Genomic DNA, 21,498 nt, shown 5'->3' with positions numbered 1-21,498 from the left:
AGTTGTCCAAAGACAGGTAGACATGGGACACACAGTGATATCAAGAATTGGAGGGAAAAGAAAGATTGCAGGGCAGTTTCTACCATGGGCACTAGTGCAATATATGGTAGCTTAGTCCAGTTTAAGGGCACAGGGTCAGGGAAAACAACCATAGAAATCAGATGAAAGAATTGATATCATCAACTGTCTAACATTCCACAATGGACAAAAAAGCAGAAGTAGACAAGAAATGTGCATAATCCCAGAGTGAAATAATAGAATAGTAGAATTTTAAATAGAATAGTAGGATTGAGCGGCAAGCACATTTATATGTATGCAAAATTACAAATCTTGATTTTTAAAAATAATCCATTGAGAACTAAAAATCCTTCATTTTTTTCTTTTATGAAAACAGATATTATTTTTCAAAGTAATATTTATATGAGAAATGAGAAGAGAATAGCCATGGGATGGAATTGAACAATAACAATGTGGAATATTTAAGAAGTTGTATTAGGGTGATTGGATTGTGAGTAATTTTTTTTTGTTTTCTAGCAATTTTTCTTTGCTGTATTGCTACATTGTTGTTTTAATTTAAAATGTTAACAAAGTATAGAAAGTGAGAAATTCAATGAAAATCGATTTTATTTTCTTAACATTTAGTACAATTTTATTTTGCTCCATACAAAATGGGGTTTTCTTCATTGTTAATGTTGGTATTGCCAAGTCTTGCTAGTTTTCTTTTCTCTGGAAGATCTGCAAATGTTCTGTGCCTTTCCTGGTGCTGTAAAATTGTCTTCAATTTGCTAATTTTTGTGGGAAATTCTTACGAAATTTCATCAACAGCATTATAATATGAAAGTAGGAAAGTTTCTAAATTTCAAGAGAATTTTAAAGAATGACCTTAAATTACATTTTAATAATATAACTTCTGAGGATAGAGGATGATGGCAATACTAACGTGTACAATTGGCCTTGAAATCATATTTTATGTAAGACATTTATATTCCAGGATTTTACAATTAAGCATATATATTCTTTTAAATTAAACAAATTTACTTTGAAATATTTAATTGGTATGAAATGTGCTCTTCTAGGATGCTGCATACTTTATATATATTTATAATTTGATTCTATGTAATGCTATAATTCCAAAGTAGTTTACTATGAGATTTCTTTTTTTTTATGGCTTTTACAAAATAATATGTTTATAATGAAATTAGTAATTTGAAAATACTTTCACGTATGTACATTTCTTCCTCTGGTCCTATCAACAACTCTGTGAGTTTTTTGCCGGAAAATATTATTTTCTTCGTTTTATAAAGGTACTTTGCATTTGAAAGTAGAATTATGCAACTTAGTAATCAATTTTGAAAGGCTAATAAATTTTTTAATGTTATTTGTCACTCATTTTATTAAATATGCTCATTAGTTGAGAGGATTACACAATATAGAAGCAGAGGAACAGGGGTTGTACTCATCGAATATATTTATTGGTCAGATATTACTAAAAATCGTGACATCATTTTGTGTATCAGATTTAAACAAATAGAAAATTAAAAATAGAACTACCATATGATTCGGCAATTCCACTTCTGGGAATGTAAATTTTAGGAGGGTTTTTTCTACCTCTATAAAAAAATGCCATTGGAATCTTAATAGGGATTGCATTGAATCTATAGATGTCTTTTGGTAGTGTTGACATTTTAACAACATCAATTCTTCCAATCCGTGAACATGGGATACACTTCCATTTATTTGTGTCTTTTTTTATTTCTTTCATCAATATCTTATAGTTTTCAAAGTAGAGATCTTTCACCTCCTTGGTTAAATTTATTCCTAAGTATTTTATGGTTTTTGATGCTATCATAAATGGGATCAATTCTTTATTTCTTTTTCAGAAAATTCCTTGTTAGTGCATAGAAATGCTAATTATTTTTGTATGTTAATTTTGTATCCTGCAACTTTACTGAATTCATTGTTTAGATCTAACAGTTTTTTCATTAAGTCTTTAGGATTTTATATATATAAAACCATGTCATCTGCAAATAGAGCAATTTTAATTCTTCCTTTCCAATTTGGATAACTTTTATTTATTTTTCTTGCCTGATTGCTTTAGCTAGGACTTCCAGTACTATGTTGAATAGGAGTGGTGAGAGTGGGCACCCTTATCTTGTTCCTGATTTTCAGCCTTTTACTATTGACTATGATGTTAGCTGTGGCCTTGTCGTATATGGCCTTTCTTATGTTGAGGTATGTTTCTTCTATGCCTAATTTGTTAAGAATTTTTATCATGACTGGATGTTGAATTTTGTCAAGTACTTTTTCTGTGTCTATTGAGATGATCATATAATTCTTTTCTTTCATTCTATTAATGTGATGTATCACATTGATTGATTTGTTCATGTTGAGCTATCCTTGCATCCCAGGGGCAAATCCCATTTGATCATGGTGAATGACGCTTTTAATATGCTGCTGAATTTGGTTTGCTAGTATTTTATTGAGAATTTTTATATCTATATCCATCAGGGGTGTTGGTCTGTAGTTATCTTTTCTAATAGTGTCCTTTTCTGATTTTGGTATTAGGATAATGCCGGCATTGTAAAATGAGTTTGGGAGTGGTCTCTCCTCTTTAATTTTTTGGAAGAGTTTGAGAAGGATTAGTGTTAATTCTTTAAATGTTTGATAAAATTCACTAGTGAAGACATCTGGTCCTGGGCTTTTTTAAAAATAAGTTGTGGTGTATATATATATATATATATATATATATATATATATATATATATATGCATGGTTGAATATTATTCAGCCATAAAAAATGAGGAAATACTATCATTTGCAACAACATGGGTGGACCTTGAAGGCATTATGCTAAGTGAAATAAGTAAGAGAAAGAGAAATACTGTATGATCTCACTTATATACAGAATAAGGGGAAAAAAAACAAAACTCATAGAAAAAAAGATCAGATGTGGTTTCCAGAGGCAGAGGGTGGTGGGGGGGAGGTGGTCAAAAGGCACAGATTTCCAGTTGTAAGACAAATAAGTACTAGGGATGTAATGTACAACATGATGTATATAGTTAACACTGCTGTATGATACACAGGAAAGTTGTTACGAGAGTAAATCATAAGAGTTTTCATAACAAGGAGAAAAATCTTTTCTTGTCTTCTTTCTTTTCTTTTATATACATAAATATTTAAATATATATGAGGTGATGGATGTTAACTGAACCTATTGCGATAATCATTTCACAATATATGTAAATCAAACCATTGTTCTTCAGGATAGTGTTGTTTAATTTCCATGTGTTTGTGCACTTTCCAGTTTTTCTCTTGTTATTGTTTTCTAGTTTCATGTTATTGTGGTCAAAGAGATATTTTGTATGATTTCAATCTTCTTGAATTTGCTAAGACTTGTTTTGTGGCCTAACATATGGTCTATCTTAGAAAATGTTCCATGTGTACTTGAGAAGAATGTGTATTGTGCTGTTGTTGGATAGAATGTTCAGTATATGTCAGTTAGCTCCTTTTGGTCTGGTATTGTCGAAATCAGCTGCTTTCTTATTGATTCTCTTTCTGGATGATCCATCCATTGTTGAGAGTGGAGTATTAAAGTCCCTAACTCTATTGTATTACTGTTTATTTCTCCTTTTACCTTTCTTAGTTTTTGCTCTATATGTTTAGGTACTCCAACGTTGGGCATGTAAATATTTACAACTGTTATATCTTTTCGATAAGTTGACCCCTCTGTTACCATGTAATGACCTTCTTTCTCTCTTTTTATCATTTTTAGTTTAAAATATATTTTGTCTGATATAAGTGTAGCTACTTCTACTTTTATTTGGTTATCATTTGGTTGAAATGACTTTTTCAATTTCTTCACTTTCAGTCTATGTGTGTCTTTAAGGCTAAAGTGAGTCTCTTGTAAGCAGCATATCATTGGATCTTATTTTTTTTAATCGATTCAGCCACTCAAAGTCTTTTGATTGGAGAATTTAATCCATTTACATTTAAAATAATCATTGATAGGTAAGAATTTACTATTGCCATTTTGTTAATTGGTTTCTGGTTATTTTGTAGATGCAATGTTCTTTATTTTATACCTTGCTAACTTTTTTCATGTTTTGATGTCTTTTGGTATCAGTATGCTTTGAATTTGTCACTGTGTTTTTTGTGTAATTGCTATAGGTTTTTCTCTTATCATTTCCGTGAGGCTTACATAAAATATCTGAAAATTATAACTTCTCATTTTAAGTTGATAGCTTAATTTCAATAGAATTCCAAAACTTTACACTTTTATTTCCCCTCCCCCTCACATTTTAGGTTATTGCTGTTATAATTTACATATTTTTATATGGTGTAATTAATAACAGATTATTGTAGTTATTATTTTTATTACTTTTTTTAACTTTAAACTAGAATTGTAAGTGTCTCGTGGCCACCATTACTAAATTACAGAATCTAACTTTTACTATATATTTACAATTGCCAGTGAGTTTTACACTGCTTTTTTATGTTTTTCTGATGTTAGTTAGCATCCTTTTACTTCCACTCAAATAACTCCCTTTAACATTTCTTGTTAGGCAGGTCCAGCTGTAATGGACTCCCTTGGTTTTTGTTTGGGAAAGTCTTTATCCCTCCTTCAATTCTGAAGGACAGCTTTCCTGGGTATAGTATTCTTGGTTGACGTTTTTTTCTTTCAATATTTTGAATATATCATCTCATTCTCTCTTGAAATTTTTCTGTTGAGAAACTGACCCGTAGTCCTATGGGGGTTCCTTTGTATGTAATTTCTTTCTTTTCTCTTACTACTCTTAAAATTCTTTCTTTGTCTTTGAATTTTGACAATTTAATTATAATGTGTCTTAGCGTAGCCCTATTTGGCTTCAACCTGTTTGGAGTCCTTTGGGCCTCATGGATCTGGATGTCCATTTCTCTCCCCAGGTTCAGGAAGTTTTCAGCCATTGTTGCTTTAAATATACTTTCTGCCCTTTTCTCTTTCTCTTCTACTTCTGGAATTGTAATAATGCAAATATAGTTTCTTTTCATTATGTCCCATAAATCTCATAGGCTTTCTTCACTCTTTTCATTCTTTTGTCTTTTTGTTCCTCTGACTGGATAATTTTTAATGTCTTATCCTTTAGGTCTCTGATTTTTCCTCTGCATGGCCAAGTCTGCTTTTAAAACTCTCTATTGAATTCTTCAGTTCAGTTATTGTATTTTTTACCTCTAGGATTTCTGTTTTTTTTTTTTTTTTTATGGTTTCTATTGCTTTGTTGATCTTCTCATTTTGTTCATACATTGTTTTATTAATTTCATTTAGTTGTCTGTGTGTTCTTGTAGTTCATTAAACTTCTTTAAGAGGATTATTCTGAATTCTTTGACAGTGCATGTGTCTTCACTCATTTAAGATCGGTTATTAGAACTTTATTAGTTTTCATTGGTGGTGGAAAAAGCCATTTACCTGGTTTTTCATAATCTTGATTCCTTACATTGGTATCTGTGCATTTGAGTAAGCGGGTTCCCTTCCACACTTTACATATTTGCTTTGGCAGAGAAGGATCTTCATCAGTCAGCTCAGTTTGGGTTTCCAGATGTGTCTGATGGTCACGTCCTTGGGCAGGTGGGGCCTGCTAGTATTGTCCATTTTTGAGAAAGGCAACTCTTTGAGCTCTAAGGTTGGGGATGGTGGGAGTATGCCACTGGCTGAGTTGGATAGGATTGCTGACCTGGTCCCCTATTCAAGTGAGGCTGTAGGATGGGCTCTGCAGTTGCTTGGATTCTCTGATCAGGCTTACTAGATGGTTAGGACTGGGTGCTATATTCACATATAGATTGAGCTATGAGTTAGCGTCCCTGAATCAGGGACCTGAATCAGGCAAAAGTGTGCACTAAATTCCCTGGTCAAATGAGGCCACTGGTTTTGCTCTGCAGACAGGGTAAGCCACAGGCTGTGTTCTCTATTCAAGGCTATGCAGTTTCCTGTGTGCTCTGCTTAGGTTCCCTGGTCAGGCAGGCTGGAGGCTGTATTCAGTAATGATTGGAGCTATGAATTAGTTTCTCTGCCTGGGTGCAGTGGGACAAGCAGCTCAAAGGCAGTTAAACCTTTTTGTTTGTTGTCTTAACTCAAGCTTACCTATGCCCCAAATTTCCTGGCCAAACAGGTCTGCTGGCTTTGCTCTGCAAACTCTTGGCTCTACCTGCCCTTCTCTCAGCTTAAGCACCACTAGGCCAACAGCTTCCAGGTGTTCCTACCAGCCCTTCTAGTCAGCTGTGGCTGGAGGCACTCTCCATAGTGGAGGAGGCTGTGACTCAGCTCCTTGCCCGGGTGTGGGCAAACTAGGTTCTAGGGCTGACAAAACTCCTTGTTTGAGGATCCAAATCAAGTAGATAGCTCACCCTGCCGAGTTCTCTAGTCAGAGTGTGCCACTCACTTGGTTCTGCAGATGAGGAAAGCTGCTGATTGGCATTACTACTTGGGCTCTGCAGGTGTGAACTTGGTCTGCCAAGATCCGTGTACTGATTGTTGCAAGCCCTCCCCCCTTCTTTATCACAGTCAGATTCCCAGTGGTTGAGCCTCAAAGATTCTTCTGTAATCCCCGTGGGGCAAGATCAGAGTAGTGGCACCACAAAGTGACCCACAATGCTGGAGGGGGCTGGCTGTTCCCCAAGGTTTCTCTTTTCTCTCTGGAGAAGCCAAAGGCCCAGCAGAGACTTCCATGTGGTGCTGGGGGAGAGGCAATGCAGTCAACATGTACCTGCTTCTCTTACCCTTCTAATGCAGCCTGTCTTGGTCTCTGTGGTGCAGGAGGCCTCACTCCCGTGTTCTAAGATTCTCTCAGTGGTGTCTTGTTCCCGAACAAGAACTTGTTAGTTCTTTGTGTGGAGTGGAGGTGAAGTCAGTAACAACCTATGTTGCCATCTTGGTCATGTCACTCTCTATGAGATTTCCTAACAATTAACGGTAACAGGTAGATTGATTGTCATCATTTGTATACTTAGTTAACAGTAGAAATATATATTCATTGAATGAATCAATTTCTTAAATTATCTTTGAATTTTTAGAAACAATATTGATATTCTTGTTAGTCGAATGAATAATATTCATTTCTCCTTTTTATTAATACCATCTTTCTGAATCAACTACAATATTTTTTATTTTGTGATGTCACATTACATCTTTATAGGAAAGTGATTTACTTACGAATTAAGCCTATAAAGTGCCGATTACTATAAAAATGGAGAGTACAAATATGTCAAAATTTGTGCATATTTTATATGTATATTTAAAAAAATCTTGACTATGTTTACAATTTTTTAGGTATAATCACTAATACCTATTATATTCCTGGCCCTATTTTTAGGTTCACAGGGTATACTTTAAAACAAGAAGATAGTGGAAAGCAAAACATTTCCATACTCTCATGGAGCTTGCACTAAATATATGTTTGTGTGAAGGAGTAAAGAAGAGAGAAAGAAAAAAAAATGTAAAAAGATACATGAATAAGATAAATCTTGATAGTGAAAAGTACTATAGAAATAATTTTTGATGGTATCTTATTGTCTATCTAGATAAAATACAAATCTATTTTTACCATACCCATTTACTTTTCTATTTAATTTCTTTTCTTTAAAGTAACTAATTCCTTCATTGATAGCATGAATTTGTCACTGATTTTTATCAGTACAGCCATCATAAAACAGCATTATTTATGTACCTATTTCCAAGCCATTATTGTAGACCACTGCAAATGTTATGTATAATATCAGATAATAGAATAAAAACATTGATTAATGAATAGTACATTATTTATATTGTATCTAAGAGCATGGATGTTTTAAGTTGGTTTTTAAAATACAGAAATTGGTCTCAGGAGTTTTTAACCCTCAGCTTGATTATAAATATGCAAATAAGCACATAGCCACAATTATATGATTTAGAAGAAAATTAGGCAGGAACTTAAGTTAATTACTCCTGACTCCTTTTATTTATATTTTTGATAGAGCATTTGAGATACTCATTGGTACTTGTGACTTTAGACACATGCTCAAGCAGAATCAATATTATCTTTTTTTGAGATACAACATCTGTTATATTATGTAGTTTATCATTCCCAAGAACAGAATCCATGACTGCTTGCAGCCTTGAAATACTTTATATATTTCATTTTTCTTTTTATTTCATGTTTGGTTTTTTTGCCCTCTAAAGTTAATCTTTGAAGTTCCAAGGTCTTGTTAACTTTACTGGTATATGAGATCAAACATGCTTCAAACTACTAAAGTTTTACGCAATCAAAAAAAGACCATCAGTCATTAATTTCTATGATAATGCCCTTTAATGGTATTTTTAGTGACATGGATTTACCAGAACTTGAAATTTACAATGACTATTTTTTATGTATTTTATGTTGAATTTTCACGTGGAATAAAACTTCCTTCTCTGTTACAGTCAAAGATGTCATTTTTAATTTACTTTCCATATAAAAAGGCACTCTCTCAACTTTCTGATTGGTAGTATTGTTCTTCTACACCATTAACATAATTATGAAACTTTGTCTTTGTAATCTCTAATGATTGGATATTTGTATTTAAGTGTATTACACCCAAGTTGCTCTAGTAATTAATAAATATGAACCCTAAAATGAATGTGACTTGTGTTTTTACTAAAGACCAAAATCAACTTAAAAGTGAGATGCCCTGCACATATGGAGAAGATTTTATTGACCCAGCATCAGTTGGCCATGTGTCTTGAGTTGTTTTTCCAATAATTGTAATGGATTTATACTGACTCATCTACACCCTTTCATCCAGTTCTCATTGTGAAGAAGAGCATTCATGTGCAAGAGGGCTGGAACACAGAGTGCACATCATCGCCACAGAACAAAGAGAGTTTAAGATAGAACAAATGTCTGCACAGGGTGCTTGTACCTTTCTCTGTTTTTAAATGCACTTTTAATTGATTCTATTAATGGAATTTTGCATGGAGGAGAATTAATCAGCTTGTTAGGTTGTGTAATGAAGTTTTAAAATGTGTTATAAGAAAGACATTCAGCTTCTTTAAAAACAAATAATTTATGTTATATATGACATACCAGAGGTAAAGAAGAAACCAGGCAAGTGTAAATGTCCTTTTGGAGAATGTAAGTTGGAGCCCACAGGAACCCTCAGTCTTGGGAAGAGGCTGACTGGATGGGTGCTGTGTGCAGAGACATTCTACTACTGGAATCAACCAAGAAATATCAGGGCACAGGGTCCAAGATGTGGAAGGCAGAGCAGCCGTATACATTCCAAAAAGTATTCTTGAAACTTTCTGAAAATCTGGCTTAAGAGATCCTGGTTGAGTAGGAATTTGCTTAGTTTTTTAGTGTCTATTTTTTAATCTGTTCATAATGTTAACACAACTCAGGATTACCTGAGGAATTTCTTGAAGTTACTTCTGTAATTGTATCTCCTCAGAAATATGGAAAGAGAGCAGAAATCAAGATGATTTAAGCAAGTATTGTGGTACTAGAGGATAAATAGCAACTTTGCCCTGGTCTGCCAGTGCTGACCGCAAGAGTGATTTAATTCTGAGTGTCACTGTAATTTTCCACTCTGAGGAAGATATGACAGATGTGCTAATAATAATTCACTTCCACATGACACCTAGTAAGCTGAGCCTTAGGGGCAGATAATCCAATGGAGTTCAACTGTCCACCTTCAGATGGGGTGGGCGTGGCAGACCAGTGAATAATAAGGTACCCCTCTGATCCCCCTACTTCTGATGGCAGGATTTGGGAGGAAAACAAATCAAACATGACTGGTCTCTGGTCACATTTGTCACTGTTTATATATCTTTGTAAAAACAGGCAATCATAAAGAAACAAAACATTAAACATGCTGCCATGGCCTGGATATACCTTTTATAATATTTTCAAGTAATTTTCTTCCAGTGTGTTTTTCTCTACAGTCATGTTCTGCATAACAACATTTTGGTCAATGACACACCACATATACGACCATGGTCTCATAAGATTAGTACTATATAGTCTAGGCGTCTAGTAGGCTGTACCATCTAGGTTTGTGTAAGTACACTCTATGATGCTCGCAGGACAAAATTGCCTAACAATGCATTTCTCAGAACGTAGCCCTGTGATTAAGCGATGCATGACTGTATATGTTTTAAGTGGTTGAGATCTTTCTTTATTTATCTTTATAGTGTACACTTTTTCTGAGTTTTATAATTTTTCATTTTCAGTGGCTGCATGATATGCCATTACATGAATTTTCTTGATTAATTTTAACATTTTCTTTATTTTGAGAGAGGTTAACTTGTCACTTTTTTTTTTAGTATGAACGTGGTTTTGATAAGCATGATTGAAGGAAATCTTTACATATATGGTATATGTGTTATATTTAAAAAATATATGTGTTTATATATATATGTCCCCTCCGATAGATTCCTACTAGTGAATTTGCTTGTGTCTAAGTGAAAGAAAATGCTTAAGGTTGTTAATAAAAATTGCTAAATTGCTTTCCAAAATGTTGATTTGACTTCCATTCCCCCAAGCAGTACATGGAAGTGCCTGTCGGATGACACCCAAGGAAACACCTTGTTAAAAGTTTGATGCCTGAAGCAGGAGGAACCAGGTTGAGGCACTAATGTTCACACATTCTGCTTAAATTAGAGAGAAGGCTGAGATATTTTGGCATAGAAGCCCGGCCACTTCCAAATACCTAGAGCCAAGGCAGCCTGAGGCTTTCTAAAGCCAAGGCTCCTTGCTGCTTATAGGACCAGCTGTGTATGGTCTAAGCCAGAGATTGAGTCACACAGTCTGGGAACACCAGTGAGAGTGTGAAATAATGTGCTCCCTCAGAAATAATCAAGTCATATATGGATCATTTCCATAGTACCTATGCATTATTAAGAACCACACCTAAATGGTTTTCTCTGTAGGAGGCTCGCACTTTTGCACATCAATTCATGAAGGAATGTTTTAAAATATCGCCTTGTGTAATGCTTTCCAGCCAATTATTTAGCAGTAATGGTTTCACTATCTTTGTCTGGAGAGCTTACTTATTTATGTAACTAATTATGTAATTATGCAATTAGTTTACATAAAAATGAGATAGAAGTATAGATGAAAATTCTGATAACTATTAGTATTGTGTTAGAGTTTTAGTATTAAAAGTACTAAGGGGGCCGGCCCCGTGGCTTAGCGGTTAAGTGCTCATGTTCTGCTGCTGGCGGCCTGGGGTTTGGATCCTGGGCACGCACCGACGCACCACTTGTCAGGCCACGCTGTGACGGAGTCCCACATAAAGTGGAGGAAGAGGGGCACAGATGTTAGCTCGGGGCCAGTCTTCCTCAGCAAAAACAGGAGGATTGGCATGGATGTTAGCTCAGGGTTGATCTTCCTCACAAAAAACAAACAAACAAAAAAGTATTAAGAAGAATAAAATATTGATTGACCAAAGATAAAATGGACATAATTAGGCTGAAACTTATGAAATGGTTTGATTTTCAAAAACAGAAAATTCATATGTTTCAGCATAACTATTTGGTGACTAGTTAGCCTTGTCGAGATGAGCACTGAACTAAAGGAACATAAGGGAAACTGACAAAATTAAGAGCATACATGAAATAGTAGAAATATATTATTAAAAATTGTCTCCAAAATTTATTATTCTGATAACAAAATTCACTTATTTCGTGTAAGTCTGTTGGTTGGCTTTTTTCCCCTCTCCCATTACACACTCTTTAGAGAACACACACCAGTCACAGATGTAGAGCACTATTCACGCGTGAGAATGTAGGTGGGGAAGCATCCAGCATGCTTAGGATTCTGTTTCCTTGAAATTAATCTTTAGGCTATACATATATATATTTTTTTCTTTTTGTGATGTTTCACCTCTGTGGATTATAAATTATTTGTACTATTTTATTGGGTTTTTTTTGAGGAAAATCTGCCCTGAGCTAACATCTGTTGCCAATCTTCCTCCTTTTTCCCTTTTTTCTCCCCAAAGCCCCGGTAGATAGTTGTATGTCATAGCTGTACATCTTTCTATTTCCTCTGTGTGGGACTCTGCCTCAGCATGGCCTGATGAGCAGTGCCTAAGTCCGTGCCCAGGATCCGAACTGGCGAACACTGGGCTGCTGAAGTGGAGCACGTGAACTTAACCACTATGCCACTGGGCTGGCCCTTGTACTATTTTATTTTAATAAAGAATTAATATAAAATTTAAGCTTGGTATTGTGCTAATCTGCATCAAAAATGTGCACAATGGACCCCGAATAGCTAAAGGAATACTGAGAAAAAAGAACAAAGCTGGAGGTATCACACTCCCTGATTTCAAAATATACTACAAAGCTATAGTAACCAAAACAGCATGGTACTGGCACAAAAACAGACACACAGATCAATGGAATAGAATCGAAAGCCCAGAAATAAACCCACACATCTATGGACAGCTAATCTTTGACAAAGGAGCCAAGAACATACAATGGGGAAAAGAAAGTCTCTTCAACAAATGATGTTGGGAAAACTGGATAGCCATATGCAAAAAATTGAAAGTAGACCCTTACCTTACACCATACACAAAAATTAACTCCAAATGGATTAAAGACTTGAATGTAAGACCTGAAACTGTGAAACTTCTAGAAGAAAACATAGGCAGTACGCTCTTCGACATCAGTCTTAGCAACATCTTCTCAAACACCACGTCTGACCGGGCAAGAGAAACAATAGAAAAAATAAACAAATGGGACTACATCAAACTAAAAAGCTTCTGCACAGCAAAGGAAACCATCAACAAAACGAAAAGACAACCTAACAATTGGGAGAAGATATTTGCAAACCATACTTCTGATAAGGGCTTAATCTCCAAAATATATAAAGAACTCATGCATCTTACCAACAAAAAAACTACCAACCCAATTAAAAAATGGGCAAAAGACCTGAACAGACATTTCTCCAAAGAAGATATACAGATGGCCAACAGACACATGAAAAGATGTTCAAAATCATTAACTATCAGGGAAATGCAAATCAAAACTACAATGAGATATCACCTGACGCCCGTCAGAATGGCTATAATTAACAAGACAGGAAACAACATGTGTTGGAGAGGATGTGGAGAGAAGGGAACTCTCATACATTGCTGGTGGGAGTGCAAACTCGTGCAGCCACTATGGAAAACAGTATGGAGATTCCTCAAAAAATCAAGGATAGAACTACCATATGATCCAGCTATCCCACTGCTGGGTATTTATCCAAAGAACTTGAAAACACCAATTTGTAAAGGTACATGCACCCATGTGTTCATTGCAGCGTTATTCACAATAGCCAAGACTTGGAAGCAATCTAAGTGCCCATCAAGGGACGAATGGATAAAGAAACTGTGGTATATATACACAATGGAATACTACTCAGCCATAAGAAACGATGAAATCCAGCCATTTGTGACATCATGGATGGACATTGAGGGTATAATGCAAAGTGAAATAAGTCAGAGGGAGAAGGTCAAATACCGTATGATTTCCTTCATTAAGTAGTAGATAATAACAACAATAAACAAACACATAGGGACAGAGATTGGATTGGTGGTTACCAGAGGGGAAGGGGGGAGGGAGGAGGGTGAAAGGGATAATTCGGCACATGTGTGTGGTGATGGGTTGTAATTAGTATTTTGGTGGTGAACATGATGTAATCTATGCAGAAATAGAAGTACAATGATGTACACCTGAAATTTTTACAATGTTATAAACCAATGTTACTGCAATAAACAAAAAATTAAAAAAAAAAGATGTGCACAATAAAGAGTTCTTATTGCTTGGTCTTCATTTCAAATTAAGCCTCCATCAATATTTGAGGGCACAAAATTTCTGGCAAAAGTTCAGTTTTGGCAAGATGCCTATGAGTTTGGAGATCAGTTACTAATGTTAGGGAATTTAACTTCAAAAGTAATTTTTCAAAGTTGTAACATAATATAATCTGATATTCTTTCTATTATTGCCGTATCTGAACAGATATTCTGAAAGAAATTAATATATAATATTTATCATTGTGTATTCAATTAAATGCTCACAAAAGTACATAATAATTATCTTCACATCCATTCTACTGTGTATAGCCTTTCCTTCCTTCTTTACTTATAGCTTTTGATACTCTTTTCTTTCCTTCCTAACAATAGAGTAAATAAAGAAATAAATAAATAACAAAAATGTCTTTTAATTCTTATTTTATTTCTTTCAGATAAAAAGTGTATATTCATAATGCTTTCCCTTTTTTTTTTTGGTGAGGAAGATTGGCCCCGAGCTAACATCTATGCCAATCTTCCTCTATTTTGTATGTGGGATGGCATCACAGCATGGCTTGATGAGCAGTGTGTAGGTCTACGCCTAGGATCTGAATCCACAAACCCCAGGCTGCTGAAGCAGAGAGCACAAACTTAATCACTATGCCACCAGGCTGGCCCCATACTCTGCTTTGTTATTCTTATAACCAAAGTAATAGCAGCACAGGGTGTTAAGAGTAATCAAAAAGCTAATTAAAAAGTAATTAAAAGGTAATTTTCTCTATACTTCATTGTATCTTTGTTCTCTGTTGCTCTATGCAGGAAGGAGTAAAAGTCATAAGGAAAAATAATACATTTTGCATTGAGTGGGATACTGTTGCCTCTGAGTTTCTTTCTAACTCTAAAATTCTACCATATGAAGGGGGCGGAATACTAATGACCCAAATCATAAAGCTGAGTAACATTCTCCTATTGTTGATCATACGCCAGGCGCTATGTTAAATGTTTTACTTACTTTCTGGTTTAATCCTCACAATGACACAATGAAGTGGGTGATATTATTTAAAAAAAAAGTAACTTATAGAAAAATTAATTAAAATTGTCCTTTGCATCTCTTTAAATTATTTCTTTACACTTTAGCAGTGATTTGGACTTTTATATATTTATTAACTTATGTTTACCTTGAATAAGTGCAAAAAATTCTTTTAACAACATTTAAAAGAATATGGTGATATCTTCTATATACCAGATACTATGCTGGGAACTGATTGTAATCTGGTCAAATTTTATGTGATTACTAACAATGGCTACAAAAATACACCTCAGCATCTTGCAGCGGCCAAACCAAAGAGAATAAAGTAGCTATTACAACGACTATGTTCTTAAGATAAAGAAGACAAGCAACTTTTCCTTGTGCTAAATTTTAATAAATCACATCATTAACCCAATTCTTCACCTCATTCTTCATGGTTCCTATAACCATTGCCCTTTATTGTATAACTTAGTAGAGTCTTTCCACTCTGGGCTGATGTTCTTTGCTATCCTTAACTCTGGGTTCAGTTATGTTACTTGCTTTGGCAAATGGCATGTTAACGTGTATGATATGAGCAGAGTCTTGAAACATGCTTTTTTGGTTGGGCTTGCTCCATCTTGCATGTCTGCCATTGCCATGAGAAGACATACCTGTGTTATCCCCATAGTTCCAGTAGGAGGATGTGAGACACCCAAAATGCAAGAGTGAGACCCCAACCTAAATCACTCTATTTCCAGTCTTGTGATTTGAGAGTTATAATAATAAATTATTGTTGCTTTAAATCACTGAATTTTGGAGTTGTTTGTTAATCAGCAATAGCTAACTGATGCAAAAGATAAATTTCTCATAGGACCTTCTAAGAAGGAAAAATGAGTTATGTAAACTTTACTTAGTGCTTTTCTCTATACTAACTCATTTTTTTTCCTCTAAAGACATCTGTGATGTATGCAAAACAGATTGATGTAACACCCAGTCTTCCAAATTTAATTTCATTCCTGGGGACCGACTGGTACCACATACATTCAGTAATAAAGGTGTTACTAAAGTATTGTGATTCTCAAAGATCACCATTACCTCCAGTTTTTTCTCCCTCTCCAATCCCCTTGCCATACATTAGCCAAAGTAATCACTCTAAACCACAAATCTTATCTTGTCAATTTTCTGCTAAAATCTTTCATTTGCTCTTTGAATAAAGTCCAAAATTCTTAACATAGTGTACAAGCTCTTACATAACTTCTACACCCTGCTTCCCATTCTAGCTTTATTTCATATCACACTTCCTCCTCTTTTTCACGCTATTCTTCTGCTATACCACACTTCTTTTCACTTTCTTCCTAGCTATTCTCTCTCCTATCCCTGTGCCTTCATGTACACTGTTCCGTCCACCTAGGACACACACCACTCCATTCCTTGCCTAATTTGTACTTATTTTTCCATTGTACTTATTTATCTTAGAAGTCAGTTCCTTCAGGAAGCCTTCCCTGCCCTCCTAGTTAGAGTTAGGTAGTTCTTCATTTAGGACAGGGTACTTCCTCTTACTATCAGTCATCTCACTACAGGCAATTGTTAGTTTGCTTATCTCTATCAGACCGAGTGCCCTGCAAACACAATTACTGCATTTTTAGGTACTTGCATGGGGTCGGCAAGTTGTTTGCACTGCAAGTTCTTAATAAATGAATAAATTCATTTAACTTAGATCAGTTCCTCTAAAGTAGGACTAGTAAAGACCCCAAGCTATTGCCACTTTGACCATTCAGTCATGCTTTATAAACCTGAAAAGATGAAAAGTTATCTTTTGAATCCTCTGTATTCTGTCTATTTCCTGAGGGTACAGACATTATGCAAACTTGGGACAATCTGATTCATAGAATGATTTTGCAAAATTTTACATAAATTACTGTTGGATGCATTAGTTACATTATTAGTGAAACATATCAACCAAGGGTTACTTTGGGTTCTTTAAGGATTGTATGGACACACATTAAGTGTTTTCCTGGCACAAGTGCATTAATCACCAATATAATAATTTTTGGCACTTTCTTTAACTGGCTTTTATTTTCATATATCTGTATATTACTTTGTTATTGCATTTGTAGTAAATATTTTACTAAAGCCAATCAAAATACTCTCATATTTTATGTCTATTTTATTTTAGGTGAGCTTGAAAAATCTGATGGAAAAGTTACTTCCTAGTGTTTGTTGGAAATAAATACGTAACTGGTTTAAAGATGTCTTCCTATAAAGAACTCTTTGAGGAACTATATATACGTGTGTATATGTATTTTTTTCCCTTAAAATTAATGAGGCGGTGTTTCTCCTGAAGGACTGGGGACAGGGAATAGAAAGAGTGTGGCCCTTGTTTTGTTTTTCCTAGGGAAGAGGGCTTGTATTAATACTGTCTCATGATGTTGCTAGTACCGAGTTATTGTGGAATAAAGGATAGGTGTAAACGTGCGTGGACCTGAATGCTTGGCCTTTATTAAGAGAACAGTAAACTCTTTCATTTTATAGAGCTATGTGGGCGTATAATTCAGACATAAATGATCACAAAGGCTAATTCTTGAGGGCCAAAATAGAATTGCATATCTCTTTTGCTTTGGCGCATCGATTAAAAAGCCAGATGTTAAGAACAGATGTCAATGAGCTATTTTTCATATGCCATGGTTTACAGTTATGAACTCTCCATTTATCACCTCAGATGGGAACAATTAATTTGACAGTGAGGGTTTTGGTTATTAGCCAATTTCAACATGAGTCCTTGGTTTTTGAAATCTGATGTACAGATATGTGATAAAAGACAATGGAAGCACTGTTAACTTGGGTTTTGTGCCTTAGAGTTTACCAACATATATAATGCAATGGAAATGAATGTTCCCTCTCATGGTGAATGGGCATAAATCCAAATTTGGCAAAGAAATAATGTAAATGTTATGACTGAAATACAGAACGGTTAATCCAACTGTGAATTCCAAATAACCAAAAGTCAGACCCTTGTATGGGTGCGTGGCATAGTGAGTTTTGCTTATTTCTTGTATTTGATTGTAATAACAATGTTCATTAAAAATATTTCTGGCAATGTTTGTACGAAATATATTTTCAGAGCTGGTGTCAAAATTTTGCCCTACCATGGAATACTTTTCATATGTGGAGAATACCATATTTCAAATTGTTTGTTACCTAAATTGATATAATAAATATTTTTAAACCAGCCATTTACTATATTCTGCTAGGAAACTTAAGTAACAAACAAAATAGCAGAATAATAATGTTTTTAAAAATGTGTATGGACAATATTTGGAAGATTAAAAAACACTTTAGCATACCTCTTTGTATTTTCACATCAACTTTGTGAGATAGATCATTATTTTTATTTTATTATTCCCAAGGCTAGTAAGAGAGGGAGATGGGACTTAAATTTTTTTAATATTTTCTATTCTAATTTTCTTTCTACTATACTTTACTTCTTCACCTTGAATTCAGAACTCCAAAAATAATAGTTACATCAATCCAGAGATTGAAAAATGGATCAAGTTCTGCCCTAGGAGATCTGATGATATTGCAAACAATTTAAGCCCTTTCAAACCTTTACATAAACTGATGACTTTGATAAGGGCAAAAGAAATTGGCTTAAATGGTTTACACTTAACCAACTGCTGGATTAACTGAAGCTCTCCATTTTCTCTGTTAACACACTGATTAGAGCCCACAGAATATTGAAACGTCTGCATTTCTGGCCCTACCACTTTAACTATAAGCTAAATATGAGTCAATAATGTCTTTTCAAAACTCTTTGTACCAGTTGCATCTGTTGTATTAATGAAATGTAATTGAATATTGCATAAGTCAGTGGAAGACGAAAGCAAACAGAAAAATAATTACTTCTATGAAAACTAAGTGACATGAATGAAAAATTGAATACAGGTTACATGCAAAATTAAGTTTGTACCTGAAAACAACTTATAAGATTATTGGGGGAGAGGGATTGTAAAGTGCTGGAAAGCTTTTGCTTTCAAATTGCCTTGCATTTCTTTTTATAAATTCTAGTTTCCCTTTAAAGAAACCCAAACTTGTAATAGTAGATGATGTGTTTTGCATATAACTTATGCAAGAAAAATGATGAGGAACTGCAAATTGTAGACCCATTCTTCAAGAAATGGCCTTACTCCTACAATGGAGAATGAGCAAGCATTTTTATGTTTTAAGTTAAAATGAAATGTTTAAGTTATGACTATGTCCCCTTTTTGATGATTTCCAGATTTAGCTTCCTTTTACAATGCTATTACCAATCAATAACTGATCTCAAATGTGCCTGATATAAGGGATTCCCTTATTTCTAAATACCTAATATTAACTCATTAAATATCTGTTTCCTAACCCAGGGTTCAATGCACAGTGATGTTTGTTCATAGAGCCCCAGAGTAAACTATCAAAAGTTTTAGATCCACCATGTGAAATCTGCAAAATGTGGAATTTGGACAGCCCGTGATAGGCAAGGAAGGGGGAGAAACTTCTGTTTGATGGGAAGAGACGTATTACTACCTCACAGCAAATAGAAATGGTAAATTTTTCAGGGATCTGAACTAGCATTCTGGTTTAGAAAAGTTCTCACTGTGCTTTGGGTTTGAGTTTTCTGTTTGTCACATGAGTGGAAGAGACAGACAACGAGGAGAAGTTTCCAGTGTGTGAATCCATCTTCAGACCTTAAAGAGAAGTGGGTGGATGTGGTGTGGTGAAGAATGAATGGGCTCAAAGTAATTACAGCAGTGGGGATTCCCGCTTGTCTTTTTAAAAAATATATCACTTTCAAGGGCTGCCAGGTGGCACAGCGATTAAGTTCGCAGGCTCCGTTTAGGCAGCCAGGGGTTTGAGGGTTTAGAATCCGGGCGCAGACCAACACACTGCTTATTAAGCCATGCTGTGGAGGCTTCCCATGTAAAGTAGAGGAAGATGGGCACGGATGTTAGCCCACGGCCAACCTTCCTCAGCAAAAAGAGGAGGATTGGCAACAGATGTTAGCTCAGGGCTAATTCCTTACACACACACTCACTATATATATATATATATCGCTCTCATATAAATGATTTATTTTAAATTTTTTTCAGGCTAAAGGGCTGAAAAACCTTTGGTTAGGAAAACAAAACAATAGTAAAAATGTTTTTATATCCCCTCAATATCAAACTTAAATTCACACACAGATGTTTATATCAACTCTGATTAAATCCGCTAGAAGACATAATGCTTAATTATGCAACTAAAACTTCTCTTTTGGTCTCTCTAGCACCTAGCTCTTTTGGTCTTTCTAGCACCTAGACATATTTCAGAGAAATGTTTTTTTTTTTTTTTTTTTTTTGCATACAGATATTAATGACAATTACTTTAGGGCTTAAAAATTCAGATCATTTTGTTAATTTAAATTTGGCTTTTTTAAAATTCCATAATTCTATTTTATGATCCAGATAAATATGACCTTGGAAGGGAAAACATATAACTTAAAATAAAATATAATACCTATCAGTTCTTAGGTTTTGTGTTTTCATCTGCAGACCTGCAAAACACATTCCATTACCATCCACAAGTTAATTTCTGAAAGTTGTCTTAAGAATTTTATCTGCGTGAAATTTTCAGTAAGTACAAAGTAACTGGACATTTCTCCAAAGATATAATGATTAAGTTACCAGGAAAAATAGTACAGGCTTGGAATTTCAGAATGATTTGGACAAGTAGCCAGAACTTTCTTTGTCATCAAATCTGTGTTTACAAAGTTCAGCTAGACACCCCACTGCCTTTCTTGTGCTTTGCATTTCTCATCTTGACCAGAAAAATCAAGAATGTACACGTACCTACGTGCATAGCTAATGAGGCCATATTGATTGAATTGACCCAGAATGAGAAGTGGGAATATTCCTCAGGAAAAAAGAGTTAATTTTTTCCAGAATTTTCTTGCTATATATTTGTCTACTCATTTTATCAAAATGTTTAAACAATGCATATGTAATGAACTCTCAGTTCATAGAGTGGTTCATTTTTTTTTCTTCTTTTCAAGACTTTATTATTATTATTATTATTGTCTTTTAGAGCAGTTTTAGGTTCACAGCAAAACTGAGTAAAAGGTACAGAGATTTCCTATCTACCCACTGCCATATACACCGACAGCCTCCCCCATTATTAACTTCCCTCACCAGAGAATACATTTGTTACATTTTATGACTCTACACACTGACACACCGTAATAAGTGGTTCAGTTTTTCCTGCAATAAGTTCTGATGACCTACTGTGTACCTCAGGTTTAAATGGAATCTTGAAATTTTATAAAAATTACATTAATAATTGAGAAAATTTTCAATGCATAATTAAAGTAATAAAATACTGAACATGCTTTCCTTTGGCTTTAGCACTAAATTGTCATACAACATCTGAGAACCCATCTAGGTTTATTCAATTTAAAAGTAGCAGAAAAATGATGTCTTTAGACAATATAGGCCTTTTCTTTTGAATATTTCTATTACTTAATTAGGAGGGTTGTAGACTCACAGGTTCAATTGTCATCTCAACTGGAAATCTCCTCCATCAAGTGTTCTAGGCATTTATAATATTTTAAGGGAACGTGAGCAAGTTTGCAAATGTATGCGAAGTAACAAAGAGGTTGAGGAGTTTAGAGACTAGATTATATGTAATGATCAAAGGAACTGGGCACATTTCTTGTTGATAAA

This window comes from Diceros bicornis, chromosome 11 (assembly GCF_020826845.1).
Source record: "Diceros bicornis minor isolate mBicDic1 chromosome 11, mDicBic1.mat.cur, whole genome shotgun sequence".
NCBI lineage: Eukaryota > Metazoa > Chordata > Mammalia > Perissodactyla > Rhinocerotidae > Diceros > Diceros bicornis.
The sequence above is the reverse complement of the archived record's forward strand: the minus strand, read 5'-3'. Positions refer to the sequence as shown.